Source organism: Schistocerca serialis, chromosome 8 (genome assembly GCF_023864345.2).
Source record: "Schistocerca serialis cubense isolate TAMUIC-IGC-003099 chromosome 8, iqSchSeri2.2, whole genome shotgun sequence".
Taxonomy (NCBI): Eukaryota; Metazoa; Arthropoda; class Insecta; order Orthoptera; family Acrididae; genus Schistocerca; species Schistocerca serialis.
In genome coordinates this window covers 407978916-407996202 of record NC_064645.1, presented here as the reverse complement: position 1 = coordinate 407996202, position 17287 = coordinate 407978916, and the positions used below count along the sequence as shown (strand labels likewise).

The following is a 17287-nucleotide window of genomic DNA, read 5'->3' as shown; positions in this document are numbered from 1 at the left end:
TTATTACTATTGACAACTTACTTTATTATTACCAACAAACACTAAACATACTTTACCACAGACATATTCAGTTTTATCTAATACAATGAACCAGTGTGGCACACATTAGAGAAATAGTTTTAAGAGGAATATTATTTCTGAACTACTGTTAAAAAGCCCACAAGCTTTATGACTAATCACTATTGTCACTGATACTGCAGTATACTTTGCTTACTCACTTCACACCTATGAATCTGAAGGACATGGATGTCTGAAGTTTGGATAGGCACTAAGTATAACAACTTCAGATACAAACTGTGTGATGTGGCCAGTCATACAACAGAACATGCACTGTACAAGAGCTCTAGTGCTACCTCACCCCCACTCTGAGTTCCACCCACTCCTTGACTGGGACAATGAAGTAATTAAATTTATATTGCTGCTCATTCCTTTTAAGTAACTCCTTATCTCAATGCCTCATGTTCCAAGTATGGTTTCATGCCACGTACATAATCCTCAATGACTCTCAATTACAACCACACTGTTTTAGAACATGGGGATGGGGTGGGGGTTTCTTGTAAGATCAGATGAAATGTGTTACCTATTACGTGAGAGGTTTTGTATTTCCAAAGGTTTAAAAGTAAAAGAAAAGGCAATGTCCTAGCAGTCCTCATTGTCATTCCTCACAGGCAAGGTCACACAACAGCTTGCATACACATTAACACATCAAACTCTGGCTGTCGGACATTACACCCACACACAAAAATGGAATGTTTTCAACTCAGACCATGCATACAACTGTGTGTGTGTGTGTGTGTGTGTGTGTGTGTGTGTGTGTGTGTGTGTGTGTGTTTTCAGCAAATTTAAATCAACATTAAGCTTAAAGTAAATATGAATACGAATCATTCTTGCAAATGGTCTGCATGCAGGTCCATATTCATCATGAAATTGATTGCTTGAAATGGTTTACACTAAAGTGAGATGTTAAGAACATGGGGTACAGAACCTGCAAATAATAAATTAACTGTGCATAAAATCCTCAGAAAGAAACTTTTTCTCTAATAGAAAGCAACAAATATATATGCAGTATATCTAAGAGGGACAATATTATTATTTTGAAACAGATTTGCAGAAAAATAATAAAAACTTTTTACAGCTTGAACTTTAAAGCAATAAGAAAATATTTTAAAAATATTGATGAAGAAAATGGCAAGGGATATTTGTGAGGTGCTGTCATTCATGTTATTAATAGCACAGGTGTTCCAGAAGGTAAGGCCCCAGGTTTGAGTCCCAGTCTGAGTCACAGTTTTGAACTGCAAGGAAGTTTCACCACAGATATTCCTATTTGATATTTCATTTATAACATAAAAATACCAGATTCTTAATTATAAATGTTTTATGAGCCCCCTCTCACCAAAGTCACTTAAGCAGTGGAAAATCCAATGATGGAATGTAACAGTATCATGAAAAGGATAGTCGCTACTCACTATATAGCAGGGATGCTGAGTCGCAGACAGGCACAACAAAAAGACTGTCAGAAAATGAGCTTTTGGCCTACGCCTTTGTCAAATATAGACAACACACACACACACACAGTTGGTGTGTGAGAATGTGTGGTAACAATGTATCATAAAATGACACAGTGGTTAGCTGGTGCAGATGCTTCCAGTATGGTGAAACAAGACTGAATGATAGAGAATTAAGTAGCAAAGCTCTCTGTGCAAAAACAGGAATGTAAGCAAAGTGGAGGTTCCAGTTCTTAACTACTTCTGCATAATGGAAAATAAGTGGAAATCAACTATGGATCAATTTTCCACATCTTGCGCTTCATTTTGAACATGATAAAATTTGGCAATTTCTGAGTTCTGCATCTGCTCCCACTTATGTTGCGGCTGTGTAAGGTCAATCCAAATAACCTCCTTAGTTATCTAATCATCGTGGAAGAGTGTTGGTGTGTCACTATGGTGGTGAGACAAAAAGAGCAAAGTAAGATTTGGAAACATGTGGATCGATCATTCAATCATTAAGGAAAGGTGAAGACTCAATCACTGTCAGGCAAGGAGGAGATAGTGTTTTTTTTTAGGAGAACTATCACATGATATTGTCGAAGTCTCTTGACAAGGTTACAAGATGCTTCATCTTAACAATCGCAGGAAGCTGTCCAAGCATGTGTTCCATCTTTTTGTCAACAGTGCCTCAGTTCATTCTGCACAGGACAGAGTCACCCACGTTGCTTCTTTGTGGTATTAAATTTTACCTCAGACCCATATTCACCTTACACAGCTCCCAGCACCTTCTTCCTCCACCCTCGAGCATGGAAAGCATTGCATCACAGGTGTTTATAGAATAATCACGAGGTGTTTTTCAATGTGGAACATTTTCTGAAAACAGTCAACTTTCAAATTTCTACCACGATCTCCACCAAGTCAACAATCACTGGCAAAAAGTGTTACACTGAAGGGTGAATGTGTACAGGTGGACTAATACGAGAACAATCACCAGGTCTCATGGACAAAGCTTGAATTTTTGGAGGTGATAATTAAAACTTTACACCCACCTTTCATACACCAGTCTTCCCTGCCTATGGTATGGCACCTGTAGCTTCCATAACCAGCATACATAATGGCTCCTCAATCAGCAGCACCTTTCTTCAGTAACGAGCTCTCACTTCTTGCTGCTCCAGTTGAATTTGTAACTTACTGTATTTGGCTTACCTTAGGCCAACTAACTGCCATTCCATTATCGCAACTGAAGGGGTTGGTAGAAGAAAATCCTAACCTCAATTTAGTAAAGATTAGTCTGCTCAAATTATAAATTGTATTTTCAAATGCATAAGTTGCTGGTAACAAGTCTTACCACATGTACCACTAGAAAAACCTGTCTGCTATATAATTTCTACACCTACAGCTACATACATACTCCACAAGCCACCGCATTGTCACCATGTACCACTACTAGTAATTTCCTTTCTCATTCCACTCTCAAGTAAAGTGAGTGATAAATGGCTACCTACATGCCTCCATATCAGCCCTAATTTCTCGTATCTAATCTTTGTGGTCCTTACATTAAACGATAGAATCATTCTGCAGTAAGCTTGAAATGCCGGTTCTCTAAATTTTCTCAAAAGTGTTTCTTGAAAGGAATGTTGTCTTCCCTCCAGAGATTTCCATTTCAGTTCCTGAAGCATCTCCATAACACTTGCGTGTTCTTCGAACCTACCAATAACAAATATAGCAGCCGCCTCTGATCTGCTTTGATCTCTTCCTTTAATCTGACCTGATGCAGATCCCAAACGCTCTAGCAGTACTCAAGAATAGATGGTCTCCTTCACATATGAACTCTACTTTCCCAACATTCTCCCAATAAACTGAAATCAAGCATTCACCCTCTCTGCCATAATCCTCACATCTTTGTTCCATTTCACATCACTTTGCAACATTACACCCAGATATTTCAACAACGAGACTGTATCAAGCACTACATTACTGATACTGTATCCGATCATTACAGCTTTGACTCTCCTACTCATCTGCATTAACTTACATTTTTCTACATTTACAGCAAGCTACAATTCATCACACCAAATAGAAATTTTGTCTACTTCATTTTGTATCATCCTACTCTCACTCAACTTCAATACCTTCCTGGACACCACAGCATTATTAGGAACCAATTTGCAGCGGAGCATAATGTCAAATGCTTTCCAGAAATCTAGAAAAATGGAATCTGCCTGTTGCCCCTCATCCATAACTCGCAGTATACCATGTAAGAAAAGGGCAAGCTGAGCTTTCCACTAGTGAGACTTTCTACAACCATGCTGATTTGTAGACATAAGCTTTTCAGTCTCAAGGAAATTTATTATATTTGAACTCACAATACATTCAAGTATTCTGCAGTAAACTGATGTTATGGATCCAGAATGAAATTTTCACTCTGCAGCGGAGTGTGCACTGATGTGAAACTTCCTGGCAGATTAAAACTGTGTGCCGGACCGAGACTCGAACTCGGGACCTTTACCTTTCACGGGCATGTGCTCTACCAACTGAGCTACCCAAGCACGACTCACACCCTGTCCTCACAGCCTTAATTCTGCCAGTACCTCATCTCCTACCTTTCAAACTTCACATACGCTCTCCTGCAAAGGTCCCGAGTTTGAGTCTCAGTCCAGCACACAGTTTTAATCTGCCAGGAAGTTTGATGCTATGGATATTGGTCTGTAATGTTACAGGGCTTCTTAAATACAGGTGTCATCTGTACTTTTTGCCAGTTGTTTGAGACTTTGCACTGGACAAGATATTCGCGATAAATGCAAGCTGAGCAATGAGACATAGCCGTAGAATACACTCTAAAAAACTGAATTGGGATTCCATCCAGACCTCGTGACGTATTTGTTTTCAACTCTTTTGGTTTTTTCTATGCCAGGGATGCTTATTACTATGGTTACTATGTTGTCCTTACGGAACTCTGTGTGACAGCCTGAGCAACTTCTGCTTTTGTTCTGCTATCTTCTACTGCCACATCAGACTGCTCAACAAGTGGCTGGATGGAAACTTTAGACCACCTTAGTGATTTTACATAGGACCATAACTTTCTTAGATGCACGGACAGATCTTCTGCTAGGGTATGACAGTGACAGTAGTTGTATAGTTTGCACATACATCTCTTTAAAGATGCATGAATCTCTACTAACCTTTGTCTGTCATCATTTGTGCATTCTCTTCTGAACTGAGGGCACAATAGCATTTTCCAAATGTTGATGTTAAACAACAGTGGGTCTTTTCCATCCTTAATCCACTTACTAGGCACATACTTCTCCAGAGCATGATTTACCATTTGTTTAAGCTTTGCCTGTAATACTTCTACATTTATTATACTGGTACTAAATGACATCAATTCATTGTCTACATGAGTTGCTAACAACTTCTCTTTCTAGCAAAACCACTCTCTCACTATGTCATCACAGCAACTAATCCCTATCTCTATAGTGAGGCCGTCAATAAGGTCTGGCCTATTTGTAGCTACAATGTCTTAAGATATTTTGATTGTGTGTAGGCTGCTCAACTAGCTGCTCAAGACAGTTTTCAGGAAACATATTCAAAAGTACTTCACAAGACTGACTGACTGTATCCCCCACAATGGATCCATAGATGTCCCAGTCTTAAGTCGCCTCCAACTAATATTGCATGCTCCGGGTATTTATGCACTACTGACCGTAGGCTTTTTTAAATGTCTCTATAACTGTGACAGTGGAATAAGGTGTCTTATTTTATTGATCTCATTGTCTTTCAATTTAACAAATTGTATAACATGCAGTAACTAAGAAGACATTCTTGTGGGGTGGTACTTTCTTTAGCGAACCCCTTGAATTGTCCAGAATGATGGCTTATAGTCAGTCTCCAGTAACAATGTACAAATAAATAGCTCACTGCAAAGAACTGCAGCAGACTGTTCCTGAAACCAAAGTAGTTGTAGCATGTTGTGCTGTGAACTGTAACAGTCCACTTGTCAGTTACTCTATCAGTAATTTGACACAGATATGTAACTGCAATGCACTACAAGGAAACAATGAGCTTTCCAAACCAGTCAAAGCATCCAACACATTTCTGGATAAAATTAGTGGCACTAAAAAAATGTGATTTTCACATTACGAGTTCTTACAATGTTGTGTTTGGTATCAATAATGCCTGGAGTCAACACTGAGATACATCACCTCCACTGCTCCAATACATAGTGCAGTGACTTGTCAAGTTTTGCCTTCATTCCTAAAGGGAATCAATGATTACAAGATTTCAATTAATTTTTTGTTTCAATATAGCAACCTCATTTCAAGATCAGAACATGAAACTGAAACAAAAAATAAATCACATTCGAAAAAACAATGGCTGCCCAACTTTAACAAATACTGTGAGGAACTCTGACATAGTACAATTGATAGAACACAAATTTTGAAGTAAGAACAGATTATTTCAGTTAATAGAGAAGGTACCATGGGCAATTAAAGAGAGAGAGAGAGAGAGAGAGAGAGAGAGAGAGAGAGAGAGAGAGAGAGAGAGAGAGAGAGAGATATTCAACTGGAAACAAGGATATTTATAACAGAGAGAAAGGGGTGTGAGGAGGGGAGAGTATTGGCCATGGACTTGTTGAAAGAATTGTTTCGGAATTTGCCTGAAACAATTTAAAGAACAGAAATTCTAACTCACTGTGACAAGTAGGCTCCAACCACAGACTCATAACAATGATTTACAGCAAATATGACAACCACCACCACCACCACCACCACCACCACCACCACCACCACCGATGGTGACAGTGATGGTGATACAAGGGGTGGAGCTGAGATTATCCCTCCCTTTTCGTGAATTTGTTCACAAAATGTTTTATTGTGAAGTCATCATCTCCAGATGCTGTTTCACCAACTGAAAGACCTCGTGATTCGAGGGGTGGGCCAAATATTAATTGAATTACAAGTGAAGTACAAAGTACAACTGAAACAAGCAGAAAGATATCTAAGTTTGATAAACTAGATAAAAAATCAATACCTTCATACCTCAATGAGTAACTTTAAACTTTCAGCACAGGGGCGCAGCATGTAAAGGTAAAGAAACAACGGCTCACATTTTAAAGCATAGTTTACCATGCACTGGTAAGTTCATAATGGGACTGTTCGTGGTATATAGTCACTGTAAACAAACTACTAAGCAAACAAGAGACAACTGCATAATAGATGTAAAACAAACAACAGGAGTATAGGTTGAGAGATGCTCAATGAAATGCATATGGATGTAAAGATAGCAATGTGTGAAGCCTTCAGTGACTAACATACCAGAATACTGTCAAATGATCTTTCACAAAACCCAAAGAAATTCTGGTCGTATGTTAAGGCTGTCATTGGCACCGAAGTTAGTACCCAGTCTCTAGTGAATAATACAGGAACTTGAATTGAAGGTAGCAAAGCAAAAGCTGCAATGCTTAACTTTATTTTCAATTGTTCTTTTACAAAACGAAAACCCAGGAGAACTGCCCCAGTTTAATCCTTGTACCACTGAAAAGATGAGTGAAGTAAAGTATTGAGTCCATGGTGTTGAGAAACAGATGAAATCGTTAAACCTTAACCATCTGACATCAGTCTCAGAGATTCTCAAGGTTCTGTTTTTAAATTTTTTTCGCTATTACTCACGTGACGTAATCATGAGTCAACGTACTTTTTCCCTTATCCCGCCAGTTCGTGCTAGACATGCGTGCAGTCGGTAACGTTCTTCTGCATGCGCTCCTTGTGACCGAAGTTAGAAGGTTAGGTAACATTAGTTAAATTATGTATTTTTTTTATTTTTGTAGGGTAACAATACCTCAATTGGGGAAAAGATATAGTCTGATGGTTAGAGGAAGTTGACATACGCTATGTGATCAAAAGTATCCGGACACCCCCACAAACATACGTTTTTTGTATCAGGTTAATTGTGCTGCCACCTACTGCCAGATACTCCATATCGGCGACCTCAGTAGTCATTAGACATTGTGAGTGAGCAGAATGGGGTGCTCTGCGGAATTCACGGACTTCGGCGTGGTCAGGTGATTGGTTGTCATTTGTGTCATACGTCTGTACGCGAAATTTCCACACTCCCAAACATCCCTAGGTCCATTGTTTCTGATGCGATAGTGCAGTGGAAACATCAAGGGACACGTACAGCACAAAAACGTACAGGCCGACCTCATCTGTTGACTAACAGAGACCGCCGACACTTTTAAGAGAGTCGTAATTGGTAATAGACAGACATCTATCCATACCATCACACAGGAATTCCAAACTGCATCAGGATCTACTGCAAGTACTATGACAGTTAGGCGGGAGGTGAGAAAACTTGGATTTCATGTTCGAGTGGCTACTCATAAGCCACACATCACGCCAGTAAAGGCCAAACAACACCTCCCTTGGTGTAAGGAGCGCAAACATTGGACGACTGAACAGTGGAAAAATCACGGTACACAATTTGGCGATCCGATGGCAGGGTGTGGGTGTGGTGAATGTCTGATGAACATCATCTGCCAGTGTGTGTAGCGTCAACAGTAAAATTCAGAGGCCGGTGTGTTATGGTGTGGTTGTGTTTTTCATGAAGGGGCTTGCACCCCTTGTTGTTTTGCGTGGCACTATCACAGCACAGGCCTTAAGCACCTTCTTGCTTTCCACTGTTGAAGAGCAATTTGGGGATGGCGATTGCATCTTTCAACACGATCAAGCACCTGGTTATAATGCACGGCCTGTAGCGGAGTGGTTACACGACAATAACATACCTGTAATGGACTGGCCTGCACTGAGTCCTAACCTGAATTGTATAGAACATCTTTGGGATGTTCTGGGACGCCGAGTTCGTGCCTCACCGACCAACATCGATCTCTCTTCTCAGTGCAGCTCTCTGTGAAGAATGGGCTGCCTTTCCCCAAGAAACATTCCAGCACCTGATTGAAATTATGCCTGCGAGAGTGGAAGCTGTCATCAAGGCTACGGGTTGGGGTTGGGCCAACAACACCATATTGAATTCCAGCATTACCGATGGAGGGCGCAACGAACTTTTAAGTCATTTTCAGTCAGGTGTCCGGATACTTTTGGTCACAGAGTGTAGATTCTGAAGACTTATTATCTATACCAGAACTTCCAAATGAAGACTGTAGTGACGTAAAAGATGTTCCAGCGGATTCATTGAAGATGAACATCAGTCCGATTCAGAAGTCGAAGGTGATGGGGCTGAACCTCAACCCATGGAACAAGAGAATGACATTAGGACGCCGATGGAGGATTCACCTTCCGACGACGATGTTCCACTGGCAAGATACCGCAACTTCTTTGGTAAGAACTGATATCGTTGGTCTTCCCGTCCTCCAGTCTCAAGATCAAGGACTATGTATCATATCATCATACGGCATCCACTTGAATTAAAACGTAATTTTCAGGGCGTTTGGCATGAAAATATGAATCAACTGCATTTGTGGAGCTTATTTTTCTCTGAAAGAGGAGGAACAGTAAGGCATTCTAATGAAAAAAAAATCAGAAAATTCGACCTAATTACCAACGGTAAACAGCTGTTCGTGATGTATATGTAATTGAATTTAAAGCCTTCGTTGGTATGCTGTACTATACTGCTATTTCCAAAGAAAACTACACACACTATATATGCTGATACAGCAAAGGTGGCACAGGCAGAGAAATATGTCGCTGCATTATAAGTAAGAATATGTTTGAAGCACTGCTCAACTGTCTTCCGTTTCATGATGCAAATACTCGAACTGAACGCCGCAGCACTGATTTAGCTACACCTATATCGCAACTTTTTAGAATGTTCATTCAGAACTGTAAAAATGTCTGTTTCTTTGGAAGCAATGCTTGCATTGATGAAATACTAGTAGCTTTCCGCGGAAGGTGCAAATTCAAAATGTACAGGGTGATTAAAAAACTTTCACAACGCTCTAGAAATAATACCACTGGTCAGAATGACGTTAAATTGCAACGGAATATTATCGGAGAAGGGGAAAACGTATGGCAGAAGAAGAAAAATAGTGTGAAAATTGATCAACAGATGGCATTGTATGTGTCGGAATACGTAAATGACAACATCTGTCATGCGCACGACCCACTGAGGTTGGTATGAACACCAGAGGTACACGGCTTTTTCTCCTTTCGCGTCTGCAACGTTCGCTAGGAGTGTCTCAATGCAGCATCGTGCTCTGCTTGTAAAGCTGTATTACAACAATGGTGACTGAGCACACGTCGCTCTGCATAAGTTCGGACACTGAAGGGTTGAAAAAAGGCGTTGGTCCGATGACTGCCGTGAGTCTGGAGAAAATGATTCGGAAATTCCAGAAGACGTGTTCTTTTGGCGTGCAACCTGGTAGAGGGAGGAAACCAATTGATTCGATGTCAGTGGAAGCACTGTCACAGCAATGCAGGAGGAGACGAGTGGTGGTGTGCAAAGGTGTAGTGCACGGAGAATTGCTCGAACACTTGACATACCCGTGAGCACGGTGCGTAAAATCCTACGAAATTCTTTGCTAGCCATTCAAAATTACCCATGTACACGAGTTGCCTCCTATTGACCCGCCAGCAAGAGAGACCTCTGCTTCAGAATTTCTTGTTCACATGAAGTGGACAATGATTGGCCATGGAAGGTTTTGTAGACAGACGAAGCCCACTTCCATCTGACAGGATATGTCAATACATACAATTGTCGGATATGGGAAATGGAAAATCCACACGCAAAACAATCAGTGCCACTTCATCCTGAAAAGGTCAATGTGTGGTGCGGGTTTACGCCATCATTTATCATAGGGCCACATTTTTTCGAAGAGACAGATGCTTCTAGTCCTGTTATCTGTACCATCACTGGTAAGCGCTATGAGTGTATTTTGCGCAACCGCATCATTCCAGCTCATCAACAGCGTGATGTGTGGATGGGATCATTTTTATGCAATACGACGCACCTCCGCACATTGCAAATCCAGTTATGCAGCCGCTGAAGCACCATTTCGAAAATGCTAGAATTATCAGCCGCTATTTGCCTGCATCCTGGCCGTCCCGTTCACCTGATCTTAATCCAAGTAACTTCTGGCTGTGGGGCTATCTCAAAGATGAGGTGTTCAGTGTTCCGCTTGCAAACTTAGCTGCACTGAAGGCATGCATTGCGCAACACATTCTGAACGTCACCCCGGAAACACTTCGATCAGTTGTGGAACATGCTGTTCCTCGATTTACACTTGTTGCAGAAAACAGTGGACAGCATATTTGAACATGTTTTGCGCCAGTCACAAGGAAATTAATAATCCGATTTGATTTTTATTGATGCTTTTTATGTGGTTTTTGGCCTCAGGATAATTAAAAATTGACGTGAGTGATGCTTTTTATGCGGTTTTTGGCCTAAGGATAATTAAAAATCGACGTGAGTGATGCTTTTTATGCGGTTTGTGGCCTCAGGACAATTAAAAACCGATTTTCCCCATCCGATGTGATATGACGAGAAATGCAACACCTGTAAAGTGTTCTGAGGGGCAATGGGTACTTCACAAATTATATTAGAAGTGTAACAGACCCAAACACTCGGCGAAGTAAGGAATCAGAAAAAGAAATGTCAGGTACGGCCTTTCTGCCATACATTCCCAGAGTGACGGACAGAATCGGCCGTATATTGCGCAAACATGGCGTAAAGACGATTTTCAAACCGACAAGGAATATGAAAGAGTGTCTTAGATCGGCGAAGGAGAAAAGGGACCCACTTGCAATGTCGGGAATATACCGTATACGATCCACATGCGGAAATGTTTATGTCGTAATGACTGGACGATCAATTAACACCAGGATCAAACAGTATAAGCGACATTGCAGGTTGGGGCAGTTGAGAAATCGGACGTGGCAGGGCACGCAATGAGTAAGACCGACCTCGTATTAAAATTCGCCGACACGGAAGTTCTGGCTGTAGAGATGATGATGATGATGATGATGATGATGATGATGATGATGATGATGATGATGATTAGTGTTTTAGGGCGCACAACAACGTTGTTATCAGCGCCCGTTCCCAAAAGAAATGTTGACACGTGCAGCTAACATCTTTTAAATAAGGATTAATTTAGAGCCGATCTTTGCGAGATTGTAAATGCTCAAATTTCATGATTGGTCACAGCACATCAAAACAGGTAGATAAAACTTTTTGGGTGATCAAACCACTGTACAGCACATTAAGACCTCAATCCCAATATTTTGGGAAGAAGTCCAGACATCACACAAAAACGTAAAACTCTAGCGACAATCTGCTCATTATTAGTTAAAAGAGAGGGCAGGTCTGGTGGGAAACTGAAATCTTCCCTCAAACCCGCATATAAAACACACTCAGTTAAAATATGTCGTATCGACAGCTGTGTCCCAGATGTCTGACACGTTGGTGGCTCCTCACGACGTAACAGAAAACCATGTGTCAACGGACAATGTCATATTCTAAGCCGTGTAAAGGCTACTTCCTCAGCTCGTCGTTGTCGGAAGGAGATGAGCCACGGTCGGACAGAATCCTTCACCGCTCGCAACTTATTATCCCTCACTTCCAGCCACTGAGCCTCCCACCAACGAATGACCTTCCGAGTCACGAATGATGTTATTGCCTGCAGGGGGACGGAGGTGGGATGGAGCAAGCCTCCTCGGCAGCCGCATCTGCAAGTTCATTTCCAGGAATTCCTATGTGCCCTGGAACCCAGCAGAAAATTACATTCTTACCCTGCTTTTGCAAGAGCAGGAGTGCGTCCTGCACTTCTTGCACCATTCGATCTGCTGGGTACATCTGTTCAAGAGCGTGTAGAGCACTTTGGGAATCGGAGCAGATGAAGAAATTCGTGCCATGATGTCGGCGCATATGCTCTAATGCTTACAGAATGGCAAACAATTCTGCATAGTAAACTGAGAACTGCTCTGGGAGCCCTATTCTACGGACACTATCGGGAAACACAGCAGAGCAGCCCATAAAATCCCCGTTTAGACCCATCCGTGTAAACAGTAATAAAATCTGAATGGCGGTCTAAAATCTCAGTAAGTTTAATTTTAAAAAGGTGGTCCGGGGTACAATACTTCTTGTACTGGCTGTAGAGAAGCACTATCACAAGCGCTTGTTCCGAGAAGCTGTAGAAATACAAAAACACGCGAACAGTTTCAACAAGAAAGAGGAAAGCCTGAAGGTAAACGGATCCTGGCTTCCCGTACTGCAGCGAACGACCGTCGCAGGTAGCAAGAGGAGAACCGCACCGGAATTGACCGCGGAGAAGCCCTCGGACGTTGGCGCGCCAGGTACATATAGTCTGCGGCCGCGTGCTCGGCTCCAGTTCACCACCGGCAATAAAGGGTGAAGCTTTGATAATGCCAGCCACTCGTGCTGGCGAATCGTCAGTAAAATCATTAGATGAACCTCGGCCGAAGAACCCGGGACGGAAGCCAATACTGCTGTACACTTTGTCTTTAATACAGCCCCACGAAAAGGAGTCGCATGTGTTCAGACCTGGAGAATATGGGGGCCAATCAAGGCCCGTGCCAGTGGCCTCAGAGTACACCAGATCCAGAAAGTGATCCCCAAAGTGCTCCTCAGGACATCAGATACACTCATGCTTCGATGGGGTCGAGCTCTTTCTTGCTTGAACCACATCTTGTCGAAATCATGGTCACTTTGGATAATGTGTATGAAGTCATCTTCCAAAACCTTTACGTACCGTTCGATAGTCACCGTGCCATCAAAGAATATCGCGCCGATTATTCCGTGACTGGACTCTGCACACCACAGAGTCACCCGTTGTGGCTGAAGAGACTTCTGAATCGCGAAATGCGGATTCTCAGTCCTCCAAAAGCGCCAATTTTGCTTACTGATGAACCCATGCAAATGAAACTGGGCTTCGTCGTCGTACGCGCATACTAATTACCATCATGCCCCTGGGCCAGCCGCGCGGTTTGGACGTCCTAACGCAAATTGTTCAATAGTTATGACGGTTTTATTTCATGTAGTGGAATAATTGTCATAATGTACGTTTTACATGTAAAATTCCTATTTGCGCCGAATGCAGTCCTAAAATGAGTAAACTTTTCTTAAGTGCTGATTTTTTTTATATCTGTAAGTATACTTCTTCACATTTTGAAGTTGTATTATGACTGAAATATAATGAAAACAAAGACGTGACTTTTAATTTATTGCAATATTTTAGCGTACTTTAACATAAAATTTAAAATATGCAACCTGTCTCTGCGACCGACGTAAGGTGGTAGCGTATCCTGAAAACACGTCAGGTGGCTGAGGGTTAAAACTGAACAAAACTCCGGCACCCAATGGAATCTCTGTCAGGCTTTATAATGAATTTGTGGCGGAGTTAGCCCCTTCACAATCCACTGCAGATTCCTCGTACAAGAAAGTGTGCCCAATAGTTGGAAGAAAGCACAGGTTACAAGAAGAGTAGTAGAAGTGATCCACAAAACTACCGTCCAATGTCCCTGACAATGATTTGTTGTAGAATCCTAGAACATATTTTGAGCTCAAACATAATGAGGTATCTTGAACAGAATGACCTTCTCAATGCCAGCCAGCATGGATTCCGAAAACATCGATCATGTGAAACCCAACTCGCACTTTTCTCACATGAGATACTGAAAGCTTTGGATCAAGACAGTCACGTAGATGCAGTATTTCTTGATTTCCGAAGAGCATTTGACTCTGTATCACACCTATGCTCATTGACAAAAGTACGATCACATGGGCTATCAAGTGAAATTCGTGACTGGATTGATGACTTTTTTGTAGGGAGGACTCAGCATGTTATCTTGGATAGAAAGTCATCGTGAGATGTAGAAATAACTTTAGGTGTGACCCAGGGATGTGTGTTGAGACCCTTGCTGTTCATGTTGTATATTAATGACCTTGCAGATAATATTATTAGTAACCTCAGGGTTTTTGGAGATGATGGAGTTACAAACGTAGTATCCCACGACTATAATACCAATGAGTCACTGTTTGAATCGGTCAACTCATGCAAATAACTGCGTGTGACGCTTTTTAGGAAAGTGAAATGGAATGATAACACAGGCTCATTCGTGGATAGAGCATATAGCAGACTTCGGTTTATTGGTACAATACTGGGCCAGTGGAATCAGTCTAAAAAGGAAATGGCTTACAAATCACTCATGTGACCAATTCTTGACTACTGCTTAAATGTGTGGAACCTGTACAAAGGTGGTCTAAAGGGAATACTGAACAAATACGAGGGGCGTTTGAAAAGTCCGTGCAAAATAAAAACTACTTACTTGTTTGGGGTAAACCTTTTTTATTTTTCGACATAGTCTCCTTTTAGACTTATACACTTCGTCCAACGCTGTTCTAATTTGTCGATCCCTTCCGAATAATAGGAATTGTCCAAGTCTGCAAAATAGCTATTAGTTACTGCAATCACCTCCTCTTTTGAATAAAATCTTTGTCGCGCCAGCCACTTCTTCAAATTGGGGAACAAGTAGTATAGTCTGAGGGAGCCAAGTCTGGAGAATAGGGGGGATGTGAAACGAGTTGGAATCCTACTTCCATTAATTTTGCGACCACAGCTGTTGATGTGTGTGCTGGTGCATTTTCGTGATGGAAAAGGACTTTTTTGCGGTCCAATCACCGGCGTTTTTCTTGCAGCTCAGTTTTCAAACGGCCCAATAACGACGAATAATATGCACCTGTAATACTTTTACCTTTTTCCAGATAGTCGATGAGGATTATCCCTTGCGAATCCCAAAAGACAGTCGCCATCACCTTTCCGGCCGAAGGAATGGTCTTCGCCTTTTTTGGCGCTGATTCTCCCTTGATAACCCATTGTTTAGATTGTTCTTTGGTCTCAGCAGTATAGCAATGTATCCATGTTACATCCACTGTGACGAAACGACGCTTAAAGTCATGCGGATTCTTCCTGAACAGCTGCAAAGCATCCTTGCAACGCTTCACACGATTCCGTATTTGGTCAATCGGGGAAGCCATCTTGCGGATAGGTTTCTCATGTCCAAATGTTTATGCAAAATATTATGTACCTGTTCATTCGAGATGCCCACAGTACTAGCAATCTCACGCACCTTAACTCTTCTGTCATCCATCACCTTATCATGGATTTTATCAATGATTTCTGGAGTCGTAACCTCCACAGGGCGTCCAGAATGTTCAGCATCACTTGTGCCCATATGGCCAGTCCGAAAATTTTAAAACCACTTATAAACTGTTCTAATCGAAGGTACAGAGTCACTGTAATGTTTATCAAGCTTCTCTTTAGTCTCCTGGGGCGTTTTGCCTTTCATGAAGTAATGTTTAATCACCACACGAAATTCTTTTTCGTCCATTTTTTGACAATCACTCGACTTGATTCACACGAATGCCAGACACAAAGAAATAGATCAATATGGCTGGGATTTGGTGTGCGTTCTTTCCGCAGTTGCTACTAACTAAACATGACCTCGATACGCGCCGGTGGTGCCATCTCTCGGGCTTTGCGCGGACTTTTCACGCGCCCCTCGTACAGAGAAGGGCAGCACGAATGAGCAAAGGTTTGTTTGACCCGTGGGATAGGTTCACAGAAATATGGAAGATACTGAACTGGCAGACTCCTGAAGCCAGACGTAAACTACCCCGAGAAAGTCGAATAACAAAATTTCAAGAACCAGTTTTAAATGATGACTCTGGGAATATACTACAACCCCCTACGTATCGCTCACACAAGGATTGCGAGGACAAGATTGGAACATTTACAGCATGCACAGAGGCATTCAATCAAAAATTCTTCTCACACTACATAAGTGAATGGAAAGGGAAGAAACCCTGGTAACTGTTACAATGGCACACACCCTCTACCATGCACTTCACGGTGGTTCGCAGAGTATAGACGTAAATGTAGAACTGCGTGAAAGGAGAGCTGTTTTCCAAAATAACATTCGTGTAGTTGTAACGATGTTTTTTAAATTCACACATGTTGTTGTTGTTGTTGTTGCGGTCTTCTACTCTATGCAGTGCAAGCTTCTTCATCAGCCCAGTACCTACTGCAGCCTACATCCTTCTGAATCTGCTTAGTGTATTCACCTCTTGGTCTCCCTCTACGATTTTTACCCTCCACACTGCCCTCAAATACTAAATTGGTGATCCCTTGATGCCTCAGAACATGTCCTAACAACCGATCCCTTCTTCTAGTCAAGTTGTGCCACGAACTCCTCTCCTCCCCAATTCTATTCAATACCTCCTCATTAGTTATGTGATCTACTCATCTAATCTTCAGCATTGTAGCACCACATTTCGAAAACTTCCATTCTCTTCTTGTCTAATCTATCTATCGCCCATGTTTCACTTCCATACATGGCTACACTCCACACAAATACTTTCAGAAACGACTTCCTAACACTTAAATCTATACCCGATGTTAACAAATTTCTCTTCTTCAGAAACGCTTTCCTTGCCATTGCCAGTCTACATTTTGTATGCTCTCTACTTCGACCATCATCAGTTATTTTGCTCCCCAAATAGCAAAATTCCTTTACTGCTTTTAAGTGTCTCAGTTCCTAATCTAATTCCCTCAGCATCGCCCGACTTAATTCGACTACATTCCATTATCCTCGTTTTGCTTTTGTTGATGTTCATGTTATACCCTTCTTTCAAGACACTGTCCATTCCGTTCAACTGCTCTTCCAAGTCCTTTGCTGTCTCTGACATAATTACAATGTCATCGGCGAACCTCAAAGTTTTTATTTCTTCTCCATGGATTTTAATACCTACTCCGAACTTTTCTTTTGTTT

General features: G+C 41.7%; 1 protein-coding gene across 4 annotated transcripts in view; it reads right to left on the bottom strand.

The window, feature by feature from the left end:
* Positions 1-17287, bottom strand: part of LOC126416704 (uncharacterized) — a 307969-nt gene that overhangs the window by 66271 nt on the left and 224411 nt on the right. The gene's annotated exons all lie outside the window — the stretch shown is intronic.